Source organism: Vipera berus (assembly GCF_964194415.1).
Source record: "Vipera berus genome assembly, chromosome: 8".
Lineage (NCBI taxonomy): Eukaryota > Metazoa > Chordata > Lepidosauria > Squamata > Viperidae > Vipera > Vipera berus.
The window spans coordinates 22,734,506-22,750,545 of record NC_138211.1 but is presented as its reverse complement, the minus strand read 5'-3'; positions in this window follow the sequence as shown (position 1 = coordinate 22,750,545).

The window sequence follows — 16,040 nt, the reverse complement described above, 5'->3', positions numbered from 1 at the left end:
ATATAGCATGGGCTATCTCTGCAAGGAAACTTCAGATCTGCAAAAGTCATGGTTTTTTGATCTTCGGGGAGGCAGGGGAACAGGAATATGTGTTTGTTTTTCGAATTTGAGCTCTTTCTGCAATGGGCACTTTTCATACTATAAGCAGTTTTTCCTAACAAATGCAAGATATAACATGGGCTATCTCCGCAAGGAAACTTCAGATCTGCAATAGTCATGGTTTTTTGGTGTTCAGTGAGCCGGGGGAACATGAATACGTGTTTGTTTTTTGAATTTGAGCTCTTTCTGCAATGGGCACTTTTCATGCTCTAAGCAGTTTTTCCTAACAAATGCAAGATATAGCATGGGCTATCTCCGCAAGGAAACTTCACATCTGCAAAAGTCATGGTTTTTTGGTCTTCGGGGAGGCAGGGGAACAGGAATATGTGTTTGTTTTTCGAATTTGAGCTTTTTCTGCAATGGGCACTTTTCATACTATAAGCAGTTTTTTCCTAACAAATGCAAGATATAGCATGGGCTATCTCCGCAAGGAAACTTCACATCTGCAGAAGTCATGGTTTTTTGGTCTTCGGGGAGGCAGGGGAACAGGAATATGTGTTTGTTTTTCGAATTTGAGCTCTTTCTGCAATGGGCACTTTTCATACTATAAGCAGTTTTTCCTAACAAATGCAAGATATAAAATGGGCTATCTCCGCAAGGAAACTTCAGATCTGCAAAAGTCATGGTTTTTTGGTGTTCAGTGAGCCGGGGGAACATGAATACGTGTTTGTTTTTTGAATTTGAGCTCTTTCTGCAATGGGCACTTTTCATGCTCTAAGCAGTTTTTCCTAACAAATGCAAGATATAGCATGGGCTATCTCCGCAAGGAAACTTCAGATCTGCAAAAGTCATGGTTTTTTGATCTTCGGGGAGGCAGGGGAACAGGAATATGTGTTTGTTTTTCGAATTTGAGCTCTTTCTGCAATGGGCACTTTTCATACTATAAGCAGTTTTTCCTAACAAATGCAAGATATAAAATGGGCTATCTCCGCAAGGAAACTTCAGATCTGCAAAAGTCACGGTTTTTTGGTGTTCAGTGAGCCGGGGGAACATGAATACGTGTTTGTTTTTTGAATTTGAGCTCTTTCTGCAATGGGCACTTTTCATGCTCTAAGCAGTTTTTCCTAACAAATGCAAGATATAGCATGGGCTATCTCCGCAAGGAAACTTCACATCTGCAAAAGTCATGGTTTTTTGGTCTTCGGGGAGGCAGGGGAACAGGAATATGTGTTTGTTTTTCGAATTTGAGCTCTTTCTGCAATGGGCACTTTTCATACTATAAGCAGTTTTTCCTAACAAATGCAAGATATATCATGGGCTATCTCCGCAAGGAAACTTCAGATCTGCAAAAGTCATGGTTTTTTGGTGTTCAGTGAGCCGGGGGAACATGAATACGTGTTTGTTTTTCGAATTTGAGCTCTTTCTGCAATGGGCACTTTTCATGCTCTAAGCAGTTTTTCCTAACAAATGCAAGATATAACATGGGCTATCTCCGCAAGGAAACTTCAGATCTGCAAAAGTCATGGTTTTTTGGTGTTCAGTGAGCTGGGGGAACATGAATACGTGTTTGTTTTTCGAATTTGAGCTCTTTCTGCAATGGGCACTTTTCATGCTCTAAGCAGTTTTTCCTAACAAATGCAAGATATAGCATGGGCTATCTCCGCAAGGAAACTTCAGATCTGCAAAACTCATGGTTTTTTGGTGTTCAGTGAGCCGGGGGAACATGAATACGTGTTTGTTTTTCGAATTTGAGCTCTTTCTGCAATGGGCACTTTTCATGCTCTAAGCAGTTTTTCCTAACAAATGCAAGATATAGCATGGGCTATCTCCGCAAGGAAACTTCACATCTGCAAAAGTCATGGTTTTTTGATCTTCGGGGAGGCAGGGGAACAGGAATATGTGTTTGTTTTTCGAATTTGAGCTCTTTCTGCAATGGGCACTTTTCATACTATAAGCAGTTTTTCCTAACAAATGCAAGATATAACATGGGCTATCTCCGCAAGGGAACTTCAGATCTGCAAAAGTCATGGTTTTTTGGTGTTCAGTGAGCCGGGGGAACATGAATACGTGTTTGTTTTTCGAATTTGAGCTCTTTCTGCAATGGGCACTTTTCATGCTCTAAGCAGTTTTTCCTAACAAATGCAAGATATAGCATGGGCTATCTCCGCAAGGAAACTTCACATCTGCAAAAGTCATGGTTTTTTGGTCTTCGGGGAGTCAGGGGAACAGGAATATGTGTTTGTTTTGCGAATTTGAGCTCTATCTGCAATGGGCACTTTTCATGCTATAAGCAGTTTTTCCTAACAAATGCAAGATATAGCATGCGCTATCTCCGCAAGGAAACTTCAGATCTGCAAAAGTCATGGTTTTTTGGTCTTCGGGTAGGCAGGGGAACAGGAATATGTGTTTGTTTTTCGAATTTGAGCTTTTTCTGCAATGGGCACTTTTCATACTATAAGCAGTTTTTCCTAACAAATGCAAGATATAGCATGGGCTATCTCCGCAAGGAAACTTCAGATCTGCAAAAGTCATGGTTTTTTGGTCTTCGGGGAGGCAGGGGAACAGGAATATGTGTTTGTTTTGCGAATTTGAGCTCTATCTGCAATGGGCACTTTTCATGCTCTAAGCAGTTTTTCCTAACAAATGCAAGATATAGCATGGGCAATCTCCGCAAGGAAACTTCAGATCTGCAAAAGTCATGGTTTTTTGGTCTTCGGGGAGGCAGGGGAACATGAATATGTGTTTGTTTTTTGAATTTGAGCTCTTTGTGAAATGGGCACTTTTCATACTATAAGCAGTTTTTCCTAACAAATGCAAGATATATCATGGGCTATCTCCGCAAGGAAACTTCAGATCTGCAAAACTCATGGTTTTTTGGTGTTCAGTGAGCCGGGGGAACATGAATACGTGTTTGTTTTTCGAATTTGAGCTCTTTCTGCAATGGGCACTTTTCATGCTATAAGCAGTTTTTCCTAACAAATGCAAGATATAGCATGGGCTATCTCCGCAAGGAAACTTCACATCTGCAAAAGTCATGGTTTTTTGGTCTTCGGGGAGTCAGGGGAACAGGAATATGTGTTTGTTTTGCGAATTTGAGCTCTATCTGCAATGGGCACTTTTCATGCTATAAGCAGTTTTTCCTAACAAATGCAAGATATAGCATGGGCTATCTCCGCAAGGAAACTTCACATCTGCAAAAGTCATGGTTTTTTGGTCTTCGGGGAGGCAGGGGAACAGGAATATGTGTTTGTTTTTCGAATTTGAGCTCTTTCTGCAATGGGCACTTTTCATACTATAAGCAGTTTTTCCTAACAAATGCAAGATATATCATGGGCTATCTCCGCAAGGAAACTTCAGATCTGCAAAAGTCATGGTTTTTTGGTGTTCAGTGAGCCGGGGGAACATGAATACGTGTTTGTTTTTCGAATTTGAGCTCTTTCTGCAATGGGCACTTTTCATGCTCTAAGCAGTTTTTCCTAACAAATGCAAGATATAACATGGGCTATCTCCGCAAGGAAACTTCAGATCTGCAAAAGTCATGGTTTTTTGGTGTTCAGTGAGCTGGGGGAACATGAATACGTGTTTGTTTTTCGAATTTGAGCTCTTTCTGCAATGGGCACTTTTCATGCTCTAAGCAGTTTTTCCTAACAAATGCAAGATATAGCATGGGCTATCTCCGCAAGGAAACTTCAGATCTGCAAAACTCATGGTTTTTTGGTGTTCAGTGAGCCGGGGGAACATGAATACGTGTTTGTTTTTCGAATTTGAGCTCTTTCTGCAATGGGCACTTTTCATGCTCTAAGCAGTTTTTCCTAACAAATGCAAGATATAGCATGGGCTATCTCCGCAAGGAAACTTCACATCTGCAAAAGTCATGGTTTTTTGATCTTCGGGGAGGCAGGGGAACAGGAATATGTGTTTGTTTTTCGAATTTGAGCTCTTTCTGCAATGGGCACTTTTCATACTATAAGCAGTTTTTCCTAACAAATGCAAGATATAACATGGGCTATCTCCGCAAGGGAACTTCAGATCTGCAAAAGTCATGGTTTTTTGGTGTTCAGTGAGCCGGGGGAACATGAATACGTGTTTGTTTTTCGAATTTGAGCTCTTTCTGCAATGGGCACTTTTCATGCTCTAAGCAGTTTTTCCTAACAAATGCAAGATATAGCATGGGCTATCTCCGCAAGGAAACTTCACATCTGCAAAAGTCATGGTTTTTTGGTCTTCGGGGAGTCAGGGGAACAGGAATATGTGTTTGTTTTGCGAATTTGAGCTCTATCTGCAATGGGCACTTTTCATGCTATAAGCAGTTTTTCCTAACAAATGCAAGATATAGCATGCGCTATCTCCGCAAGGAAACTTCAGATCTGCAAAAGTCATGGTTTTTTGGTCTTCGGGTAGGCAGGGGAACAGGAATATGTGTTTGTTTTTCGAATTTGAGCTTTTTCTGCAATGGGCACTTTTCATACTATAAGCAGTTTTTCCTAACAAATGCAAGATATAGCATGGGCTATCTCCGCAAGGAAACTTCAGATCTGCAAAAGTCATGGTTTTTTGGTCTTCGGGGAGGAAGGGGAACAGGAATATGTGTTTGTTTTGCGAATTTGAGCTCTATCTGCAATGGGCACTTTTCATGCTCTAAGCAGTTTTTCCTAACAAATGCAAGATATAGCATGGGCAATCTCCGCAAGGAAACTTCAGATCTGCAAAAGTCATGGTTTTTTGGTCTTCGGGGAGGCAGGGGAACATGAATATGTGTTTGTTTTTTGAATTTGAGCTCTTTGTGAAATGGGCACTTTTCATACTATAAGCAGTTTTTCCTAACAAATGCAAGATATATCATGGGCTATCTCCGCAAGGAAACTTCAGATCTGCAAAACTCATGGTTTTTTGGTGTTCAGTGAGCCGGGGGAACATGAATACGTGTTTGTTTTTCGAATTTGAGCTCTTTCTGCAATGGGCACTTTTCATGCTATAAGCAGTTTTTCCTAACAAATGCAAGATATAGCATGGGCTATCTCCGCAAGGAAACTTCACATCTGCAAAAGTCATGGTTTTTTGGTCTTCGGGGAGTCAGGGGAACAGGAATATGTGTTTGTTTTGCGAATTTGAGCTCTATCTGCAATGGGCACTTTTCATGCTATAAGCAGTTTTTCCTAACAAATGCAAGATATATCATGGGCTATCTCCGCAAGGAAACCAGATCTGCAGAACTCATGGTTTTTTGGTGTTCAGTGAGCCGGGGGAACATGAATACGTGTTTGTTTTTCGAATTTGAGCTCTTTCTGCAATGGGCACTTTTCATGCTCTAAGCAGTTTTTCCTAACAAATGCAAGATATAGCATGGGCTATCTCTGCAAGGAAACTTCAGATCTGCAAAAGTCATGGTTTTTTGATCTTCGGGGAGGCAGGGGAACAGGAATATGTGTTTGTTTTTCGAATTTGAGCTCTTTCTGCAATGGGCACTTTTCATACTATAAGCAGTTTTTCCTAACAAATGCAAGATATAACATGGGCTATCTCCACAAGGAAACTTCAGATCTGCAAAAGTCATGGTTTTTTGGTGTTCAGTGAGCCAGGGGAACATGAATACGTGTTTGTTTTTCGAATTTGAGCTCTTTCTGCAATGGGCACTTTTCATGCTCTAAGCAGTTTTTCCTAACAAATGCAAGATATAGCATGGGCTATCTCTGCAAGGAAACTTCAGATCTGCAAAAGTCATGGTTTTTTGATCTTCGGGGAGGCAGGGGAACATGAATACGTGTTTGTTTTTTGAATTTGAGCTCTTTCTGCAATGGGCACTTTTCATGCTCTAAGCAGTTTTTCCTAACAAATGCAAGATATAGCATGGGCTATCTCCGCAAGGAAACTTCACATCTGCAAAAGTCATGGTTTTTTGGTCTTCGGGGAGGCAGGGGAACAGGAATATGTGTTTGTTTTTCGAATTTGAGCTTTTTCTGCAATGGGCACTTTTCATACTATAAGCAGTTTTTCCTAACAAATGCAAGATATAGCATGGGCTATCTCCGCAAGGAAACTTCAGATCTGCAAAAGTCATGGTTTTTTGGTGTTCAGTGAGCCAGGGGAACATGAATACGTGTTTGTTTTTCGAATTTGAGCTCTTTCTGCAATGGGCACTTTTCATGCTCTAAGCAGTTTTTCCTAACAAATGCAAGATATAGCATGGGCTATCTCTGCAAGGCAACTTCAGATCTGCAAAAGTCATGGTTTTTTGATCTTCGGGGAGGCAGGGGAACAGGAATATGTGTTTGTTTTTCGAATTTGAGCTCTTTCTGCAATGGGCACTTTTCATACTATAAGCAGTTTTTCCTAACAAATGCAAGATATAACATGGGCTATCTCCGCAAGGAAACTTCAGATCTGCAAAAGTCATGGTTTTTTGGTGTTCAGTGAGCCGGGGGAACATGAATACGTGTTTGTTTTTTGAATTTGAGCTCTTTCTGCAATGGGCACTTTTCATGCTCTAAGCAGTTTTTCCTAACAAATGCAAGATATAGCATGGGCTATCTCCGCAAGGAAACTTCACATCTGCAAAAGTCATGGTTTTTTGGTCTTCGGGGAGGCAGGGGAACAGGAATATGTGTTTGTTTTTCGAATTTGAGCTTTTTCTGCAATGGGCACTTTTCATACTATAAGCAGTTTTTCCTAACAAATGCAAGATATAGCATGGGCTATCTCCGCAAGGAAACTTCAGATCTGCAAAAGTCATGGTTTTTTGGTCTTTGGGGAGGCAGGGGAACATGAATACGTGTTTGTTTTTCGAATTTGAGCTCTTTCTGCAATGGGCACTTTTCATGCTCTAAGCAGTTTTTCCTAACAAATGCAAGATATAGCATGGGCTATCTCCGCAAGGAAACTTCACATCTGCAAAAGTCATGGTTTTTTGGTCTTCGGGGAGTCAGGGGAACAGGAATATGTGTTTGTTTTGCGAATTTGAGCTCTATCTGCAATGGGCACTTTTCATGCTATAAGCAGTTTTTCCTAACAAATGCAAGATATAGCATGCGCTATCTCCGCAAGGAAACTTCAGATCTGCAAAAGTCATGGTTTTTTGGTCTTCGGGTAGGCAGGGGAACAGGAATATGTGTTTGTTTTTCGAATTTGAGCTTTTTCTGCAATGGGCACTTTTCATACTATAAGCAGTTTTTCCTAACAAATGCAAGATATAGCATGGGCTATCTCCGCAAGGAAACTTCAGATCTGCAAAAGTCATGGTTTTTTGGTCTTCGGGGAGGCAGGGGAACAGGAATATGTGTTTGTTTTGCGAATTTGAGCTCTATCTGCAATGGGCACTTTTCATGCTCTAAGCAGTTTTTCCTAACAAATGCAAGATATAGCATGGGCAATCTCCGCAAGGAAACTTCAGATCTGCAAAAGTCATGGTTTTTTGGTCTTCGGGGAGGCAGGGGAACATGAATATGTGTTTGTTTTTTGAATTTGAGCTCTTTGTGAAATGGGCACTTTTCATACTATAAGCAGTTTTTCCTAACAAATGCAAGATATATCATGGGCTATCTCCGCAAGGAAACTTCAGATCTGCAAAACTCATGGTTTTTTGGTGTTCAGTGAGCCGGGGGAACATGAATACGTGTTTGTTTTTCGAATTTGAGCTCTTTCTGCAATGGGCACTTTTCATGCTATAAGCAGTTTTTCCTAACAAATGCAAGATATAGCATGGGCTATCTCCGCAAGGAAACTTCACATCTGCAAAAGTCATGGTTTTTTGGTCTTCGGGGAGTCAGGGGAACAGGAATATGTGTTTGTTTTGCGAATTTGAGCTCTATCTGCAATGGGCACTTTTCATGCTATAAGCAGTTTTTCCTAACAAATGCAAGATATATCATGGGCTATCTCCGCAAGGAAACCAGATCTGCAGAACTCATGGTTTTTTGGTGTTCAGTGAGCCGGGGGAACATGAATACGTGTTTGTTTTTCGAATTTGAGCTCTTTCTGCAATGGGCACTTTTCATGCTCTAAGCAGTTTTTCCTAACAAATGCAAGATATAGCATGGGCTATCTCTGCAAGGAAACTTCAGATCTGCAAAAGTCATGGTTTTTTGATCTTCGGGGAGGCAGGGGAACAGGAATATGTGTTTGTTTTTCGAATTTGAGCTCTTTCTGCAATGGGCACTTTTCATACTATAAGCAGTTTTTCCTAACAAATGCAAGATATAACATGGGCTATCTCCACAAGGAAACTTCAGATCTGCAAAAGTCATGGTTTTTTGGTGTTCAGTGAGCCAGGGGAACATGAATACGTGTTTGTTTTTCGAATTTGAGCTCTTTCTGCAATGGGCACTTTTCATGCTCTAAGCAGTTTTTCCTAACAAATGCAAGATATAGCATGGGCTATCTCTGCAAGGAAACTTCAGATCTGCAAAAGTCATGGTTTTTTGATCTTCGGGGAGGCAGGGGAACAGGAATATGTGTTTGTTTTTCGAATTTGAGCTCTTTCTGCAATGGGCACTTTTCATACTATAAGCAGTTTTTCCTAACAAATGCAAGATATAAAATGGGCTATCTCCGCAAGGAAACTTCAGATCTGCAAAAGTCATGGTTTTTTGGTGTTCAGTGAGCCGGGGGAACATGAATACGTGTTTGTTTTTTGAATTTGAGCTCTTTCTGCAATGGGCACTTTTCATGCTCTAAGCAGTTTTTCCTAACAAATGCAAGATATAGCATGGGCTATCTCCGCAAGGAAACTTCACATCTGCAAAAGTCATGGTTTTTTGGTCTTCGGGGAGGCAGGGGAACAGGAATATGTGTTTGTTTTTCGAATTTGAGCTTTTTCTGCAATGGGCACTTTTCATACTATAAGCAGTTTTTCCTAACAAATGCAAGATATAGCATGGGCTATCTCCGCAAGGAAACTTCAGATCTGCAAAAGTCATGGTTTTTTGGTGTTCAGTGAGCCGGGGGAACATGAATACGTGTTTGTTTTTTGAATTTGAGCTCTTTCTGCAATGGGCACTTTTCATGCTCTAAGCAGTTTTTCCTAACAAATGCAAGATATAGCATGGGATATCTCCGCAAGGAAACTTCACATCTGCAAAAGTCATGGTTTTTTGGTCTTCGGGGAGGCAGGGGAACAGGAATATGTGTTTGTTTTTCGAATTTGAGCTTTTTCTGCAATGGGCACTTTTCATACTATAAGCAGTTTTTCCTAACAAATGCAAGATATAGCATGGGCTATCTCCGCAAGGAAACTTCAGATCTGCAAAAGTCATGGTTTTTTGGTCTTTGGGGAGGCAGGGGAACAGGAATATGTGTTTGTTTTGCGAATTTGAGCTCTATCTGCAATGGGCACTTTTCATGCTCTAAGCAGTTTTTCCTAACAAATGCAAGATATAGCATGGGCAATCTCCGCAAGGAAACTTCAGATCTGCAAAAGTCATGGTTTTTTGGTCTTCGGGGAGGCAGGGGAACATGAATATGTGTTTGTTTTTTGAATTTGAGCTCTTTGTGAAATGGGCACTTTTCATACTATAAGCAGTTTTTCCTAACAAATGCAAGATATATCATGGGCTATCTCCGCAAGGAAACTTCAGATCTGCAAATCTCATGGTTTTTTGGTGTTCAGTGAGCCGGGGGAACATGAATACGTGTTTGTTTTTCGAATTTGAGCTCTTTCTGCAATGGGCACTTTTCATGCTCTAAGCAGTTTTTCCTAACAAATGCAAGATATAACATGGGCTATCTCCGCAAGGAAACTTCAGATCTGCAAAAGTCATGGTTTTTTGATCTTCGGGGAGGCAGGGGAACAGGAATATGTGTTTGTTTTTCGAATTTGAGCTCTTTCTGCAATGGGCACTTTTCATACTATAAGCAGTTTTTCCTAACAAATGCAAGATATAACATGGGCTATCTCCGCAAGGGAACTTCAGATCTGCAAAAGTCATGGTTTTTTGGTGTTCAGTGAGCCAGGGGAACATGAATACGTGTTTGTTTTTCGAATTTGAGCTCTTTCTGCAATGGGCACTTTTCATGCTCTAAGCAGTTTTTCCTAACAAATGCAAGATATAGCATGGGCTATCTCTGCAAGGAAACTTCAGATCTGCAAAAGTCATGGTTTTTTGATCTTCGGGGAGGCAGGGGAACAGGAATATGTGTTTGTTTTTCGAATTTGAGCTCTATCTGCAATGGGCACTTTTCATGCTATAAGCAGTTTTTCCTAACAAATGCAAGATATATCATGGGCTATCTCCGCAAGGAAACCAGATCTGCAGAACTCATGGTTTTTTGGTGTTCAGTGAGCCGGGGGAACATGAATACGTGTTTGTTTTTCGAATTTGAGCTCTTTCTGCAATGGGCACTTTTCATGCTCTAAGCAGTTTTTCCTAACAAATGCAAGATATAGCATGGGCTATCTCTGCAAGGAAACTTCAGATCTGCAAAAGTCATGGTTTTTTGATCTTCGGGGAGGCAGGGGAACAGGAATATGTGTTTGTTTTTCGAATTTGAGCTCTTTCTGCAATGGGCACTTTTCATACTATAAGCAGTTTTTCCTAACAAATGCAAGATATAACATGGGCTATCTCCGCAAGGAAACTTCAGATCTGCAAAAGTCATGGTTTTTTGGTGTTCAGTGAGCCAGGGGAACATGAATACGTGTTTGTTTTTCGAATTTGAGCTCTTTCTGCAATGGGCACTTTTCATGCTCTAAGCAGTTTTTCCTAACAAATGCAAGATATAGCATGGGCTATCTCTGCAAGGAAACTTCAGATCTGCAAAAGTCATGGTTTTTTGATCTTCGGGGAGGCAGGGGAACAGGAATATGTGTTTGTTTTTCGAATTTGAGCTCTATCTGCAATGGGCACTTTTCATGCTATAAGCAGTTTTTCCTAACAAATGCAAGATATATCATGGGCTATCTCCGCAAGGAAACCAGATCTGCAGAACTCATGGTTTTTTGGTGTTCAGTGAGCCGGGGGAACATGAATACGTGTTTGTTTTTCGAATTTGAGCTCTTTCTGCAATGGGCACTTTTCATGCTCTAAGCAGTTTTTCCTAACAAATGCAAGATATAGCATGGGCTATCTCTGCAAGGAAACTTCAGATCTGCAAAAGTCATGGTTTTTTGATCTTCGGGGAGGCAGGGGAACAGGAATATGTGTTTGTTTTTCGAATTTGAGCTCTTTCTGCAATGGGCACTTTTCATACTATAAGCAGTTTTTCCTAACAAATGCAAGATATAACATGGGCTATCTCCGCAAGGAAACTTCAGATCTGCAAAAGTCATGGTTTTTTGGTCTTCGGGGAGGCAGGGGAACAGGAATATGTGTTTGTTTTGCGAATTTGAGCTCTATCTGCAATGGGCACTTTTCATGCTCTAAGCAGTTTTTCCTAACAAATGCAAGATATAGCATGGGCAATCTCCGCAAGGAAACTTCAGATCTGCAAAAGTCATGGTTTTTTGGTCTTCGGGGAGGCAGGGGAACATGAATATGTGTTTGTTTTTTGAATTTGAGCTCTTTGTGAAATGGGCACTTTTCATACTATAAGCAGTTTTTCCTAACAAATGCAAGATATATCATGGGCTATCTCCGCAAGGAAACTTCAGATCTGCAAAACTCATGGTTTTTTGGTGTTCAGTGAGCCGGGGGGAACATGAATACGTGTTTGTTTTTCGAATTTGAGCTCTTTCTGCAATGGGCACTTTTCATGCTCTAAGCAGTTTTTCCTAACAAATGCAAGATATAACATGGGCTATCTCCGCAAGGAAACTTCACATCTGCAAAAGTCATGGTTTTTTGGTCTTCGGGGAGGCAGGGGAACAGGAATATGTGTTTGTTTTTCGAATTTGAGCTTTTTCTGCAATGGGCACTTTTCATACTATAAGCAGTTTTTCCTAACAAATGCAAGATATAGCATGGGCTATCTCCGCAAGGAAACTTCAGATCTGCAAAAGTCATGGTTTTTTGGTCTTTGGGGAGGCAGGGGAACATGAATACGTGTTTGTTTTTCGAATTTGAGCTCTTTCTGCAATGGGCACTTTTCATGCTCTAAGCAGTTTTTCCTAACAAATGCAAGATATAGCATGGGCTATCTCCGCAAGGAAACTTCACATCTGCAAAAGTCATGGTTTTTTGGTCTTCGGGGAGTCAGGGGAACAGGAATATGTGTTTGTTTTGCGAATTTGAGCTCTATCTGCAATGGGCACTTTTCATGCTATAAGCAGTTTTTCCTAACAAATGCAAGATATAGCATGCGCTATCTCCGCAAGGAAACTTCAGATCTGCAAAAGTCATGGTTTTTTGGTCTTCGGGTAGGCAGGGGAACAGGAATATGTGTTTGTTTTTCGAATTTGAGCTTTTTCTGCAATGGGCACTTTTCATACTATAAGCAGTTTTTCCTAACAAATGCAAGATATAGCATGGGCTATCTCCGCAAGGAAACTTCAGATCTGCAAAAGTCATGGTTTTTTGGTCTTCGGGGAGGCAGGGGAACAGGAATATGTGTTTGTTTTGCGAATTTGAGCTCTATCTGCAATGGGCACTTTTCATGCTCTAAGCAGTTTTTCCTAACAAATGCAAGATATAGCATGGGCAATCTCCGCAAGGAAACTTCAGATCTGCAAAAGTCATGGTTTTTTGGTCTTCGGGGAGGCAGGGGAACAGGAATATGTGTTTGTTTTTTGAATTTGAGCTCTTTGTGAAATGGGCACTTTTCATACTATAAGCAGTTTTTCCTAACAAATGCAAGATATATCATGGGCTATCTCCGCAAGGAAACTTCAGATCTGCAAAACTCATGGTTTTTTGGTGTTCAGTGAGCCGGGGGAACATGAATACGTGTTTGTTTTTCGAATTTGAGCTCTTTCTGCAATGGGCACTTTTCATGCTATAAGCAGTTTTTCCTAACAAATGCAAGATATAGCATGGGCTATCTCCGCAAGGAAACTTCACATCTGCAAAAGTCATGGTTTTTTGGTCTTCGGGGAGTCAGGGGAACAGGAATATGTGTTTGTTTTGCGAATTTGAGCTCTATCTGCAATGGGCACTTTTCATGCTATAAGCAGTTTTTCCTAACAAATGCAAGATATATCATGGGCTATCTCCGCAAGGAAACCAGATCTGCAGAACTCATGGTTTTTTGGTGTTCAGTGAGCCGGGGGAACATGAATACGTGTTTGTTTTTCGAATTTGAGCTCTTTCTGCAATGGGCACTTTTCATGCTCTAAGCAGTTTTTCCTAACAAATGCAAGATATAGCATGGGCTATCTCTGCAAGGAAACTTCAGATCTGCAAAAGTCATGGTTTTTTGATCTTCGGGGAGGCAGGGGAACAGGAATATGTGTTTGTTTTTCGAATTTGAGCTCTTTCTGCAATGGGCACTTTTCATACTATAAGCAGTTTTTCCTAACAAATGCAAGATATAACATGGGCTATCTCCACAAGGAAACTTCAGATCTGCAAAAGTCATGGTTTTTTGGTGTTCAGTGAGCCAGGGGAACATGAATACGTGTTTGTTTTTCGAATTTGAGCTCTTTCTGCAATGGGCACTTTTCATGCTCTAAGCAGTTTTTCCTAACAAATGCAAGATATAGCATGGGCTATCTCTGCAAGGAAACTTCAGATCTGCAAAAGTCATGGTTTTTTGATCTTCGGGGAGGCAGGGGAACAGGAATATGTGTTTGTTTTTCGAATTTGAGCTCTTTCTGCAATGGGCACTTTTCATACTATAAGCAGTTTTTCCTAACAAATGCAAGATATAAAATGGGCTATCTCCGCAAGGAAACTTCAGATCTGCAAAAGTCATGGTTTTTTGGTGTTCAGTGAGCCGGGGGAACATGAATACGTGTTTGTTTTTTGAATTTGAGCTCTTTCTGCAATGGGCACTTTTCATGCTCTAAGCAGTTTTTCCTAACAAATGCAAGATATAGCATGGGCTATCTCCGCAAGGAAACTTCACATCTGCAAAAGTCATGGTTTTTTGGTCTTCGGGGAGGCAGGGGAACAGGAATATGTGTTTGTTTTTCGAATTTGAGCTTTTTCTGCAATGGGCACTTTTCATACTATAAGCAGTTTTTCCTAACAAATGCAAGATATAGCATGGGCTATCTCCGCAAGGAAACTTCAGATCTGCAAAAGTCATGGTTTTTTGGTGTTCAGTGAGCCGGGGGAACATGAATACGTGTTTGTTTTTTGAATTTGAGCTCTTTCTGCAATGGGCACTTTTCATGCTCTAAGCAGTTTTTCCTAACAAATGCAAGATATAGCATGGGATATCTCCGCAAGGAAACTTCACATCTGCAAAAGTCATGGTTTTTTGGTCTTCGGGGAGGCAGGGGAACAGGAATATGTGTTTGTTTTTCGAATTTGAGCTTTTTCTGCAATGGGCACTTTTCATACTATAAGCAGTTTTTCCTAACAAATGCAAGATATAGCATGGGCTATCTCCGCAAGGAAACTTCAGATCTGCAAAAGTCATGGTTTTTTGGTCTTTGGGGAGGCAGGGGAACAGGAATATGTGTTTGTTTTGCGAATTTGAGCTCTATCTGCAATGGGCACTTTTCATGCTCTAAGCAGTTTTTCCTAACAAATGCAAGATATAGCATGGGCAATCTCCGCAAGGAAACTTCAGATCTGCAAAAGTCATGGTTTTTTGGTCTTCGGGGAGGCAGGGGAACATGAATATGTGTTTGTTTTTTGAATTTGAGCTCTTTGTGAAATGGGCACTTTTCATACTATAAGCAGTTTTTCCTAACAAATGCAAGATATATCATGGGCTATCTCCGCAAGGAAACTTCAGATCTGCAAATCTCATGGTTTTTTGGTGTTCAGTGAGCCGGGGGAACATGAATACGTGTTTGTTTTTCGAATTTGAGCTCTTTCTGCAATGGGCACTTTTCATGCTCTAAGCAGTTTTTCCTAACAAATGCAAGATATAACATGGGCTATCTCCGCAAGGAAACTTCAGATCTGCAAAAGTCATGGTTTTTTGATCTTCGGGGAGGCAGGGGAACAGGAATATGTGTTTGTTTTTCGAATTTGAGCTCTTTCTGCAATGGGCACTTTTCATACTATAAGCAGTTTTTCCTAACAAATGCAAGATATAACATGGGCTATCTCCGCAAGGGAACTTCAGATCTGCAAAAGTCATGGTTTTTTGGTGTTCAGTGAGCCAGGGGAACATGAATACGTGTTTGTTTTTCGAATTTGAGCTCTTTCTGCAATGGGCACTTTTCATGCTCTAAGCAGTTTTTCCTAACAAATGCAAGATATAGCATGGGCTATCTCTGCAAGGAAACTTCAGATCTGCAAAAGTCATGGTTTTTTGATCTTCGGGGAGGCAGGGGAACAGGAATATGTGTTTGTTTTTCGAATTTGAGCTCTATCTGCAATGGGCACTTTTCATGCTATAAGCAGTTTTTCCTAACAAATGCAAGATATATCATGGGCTATCTCCGCAAGGAAACCAGATCTGCAGAACTCATGGTTTTTTGGTGTTCAGTGAGCCGGGGGAACATGAATACGTGTTTGTTTTTCGAATTTGAGCTCTTTCTGCAATGGGCACTTTTCATGCTCTAAGCAGTTTTTCCTAACAAATGCAAGATATAGCATGGGCTATCTCTGCAAGGAAACTTCAGATCTGCAAAAGTCATGGTTTTTTGATCTTCGGGGAGGCAGGGGAACAGGAATATGTGTTTGTTTTTCGAATTTGAGCTCTTTCTGCAATGGGCACTTTTCATACTATAAGCAGTTTTTCCTAACAAATGCAAGATATAACATGGGCTATCTCCGCAAGGAAACTTCAGATCTGCAAAAGTCATGGTTTTTTGGTGTTCAGTGAGCCAGGGGAACATGAATACGTGTTTGTTTTTCGAATTTGAGCTCTTTCTGCAATGGGCACTTTTCATGCTCTAAGCAGTTTTTCCTAACAAATGCAAGATATAGCATGGGCTATCTCTGCAAGGAAACTTCAGATCTGCAAAAGTCATGGTTTTTTGATCTTCGGGGAGGCAGGGGAACAGGAATATG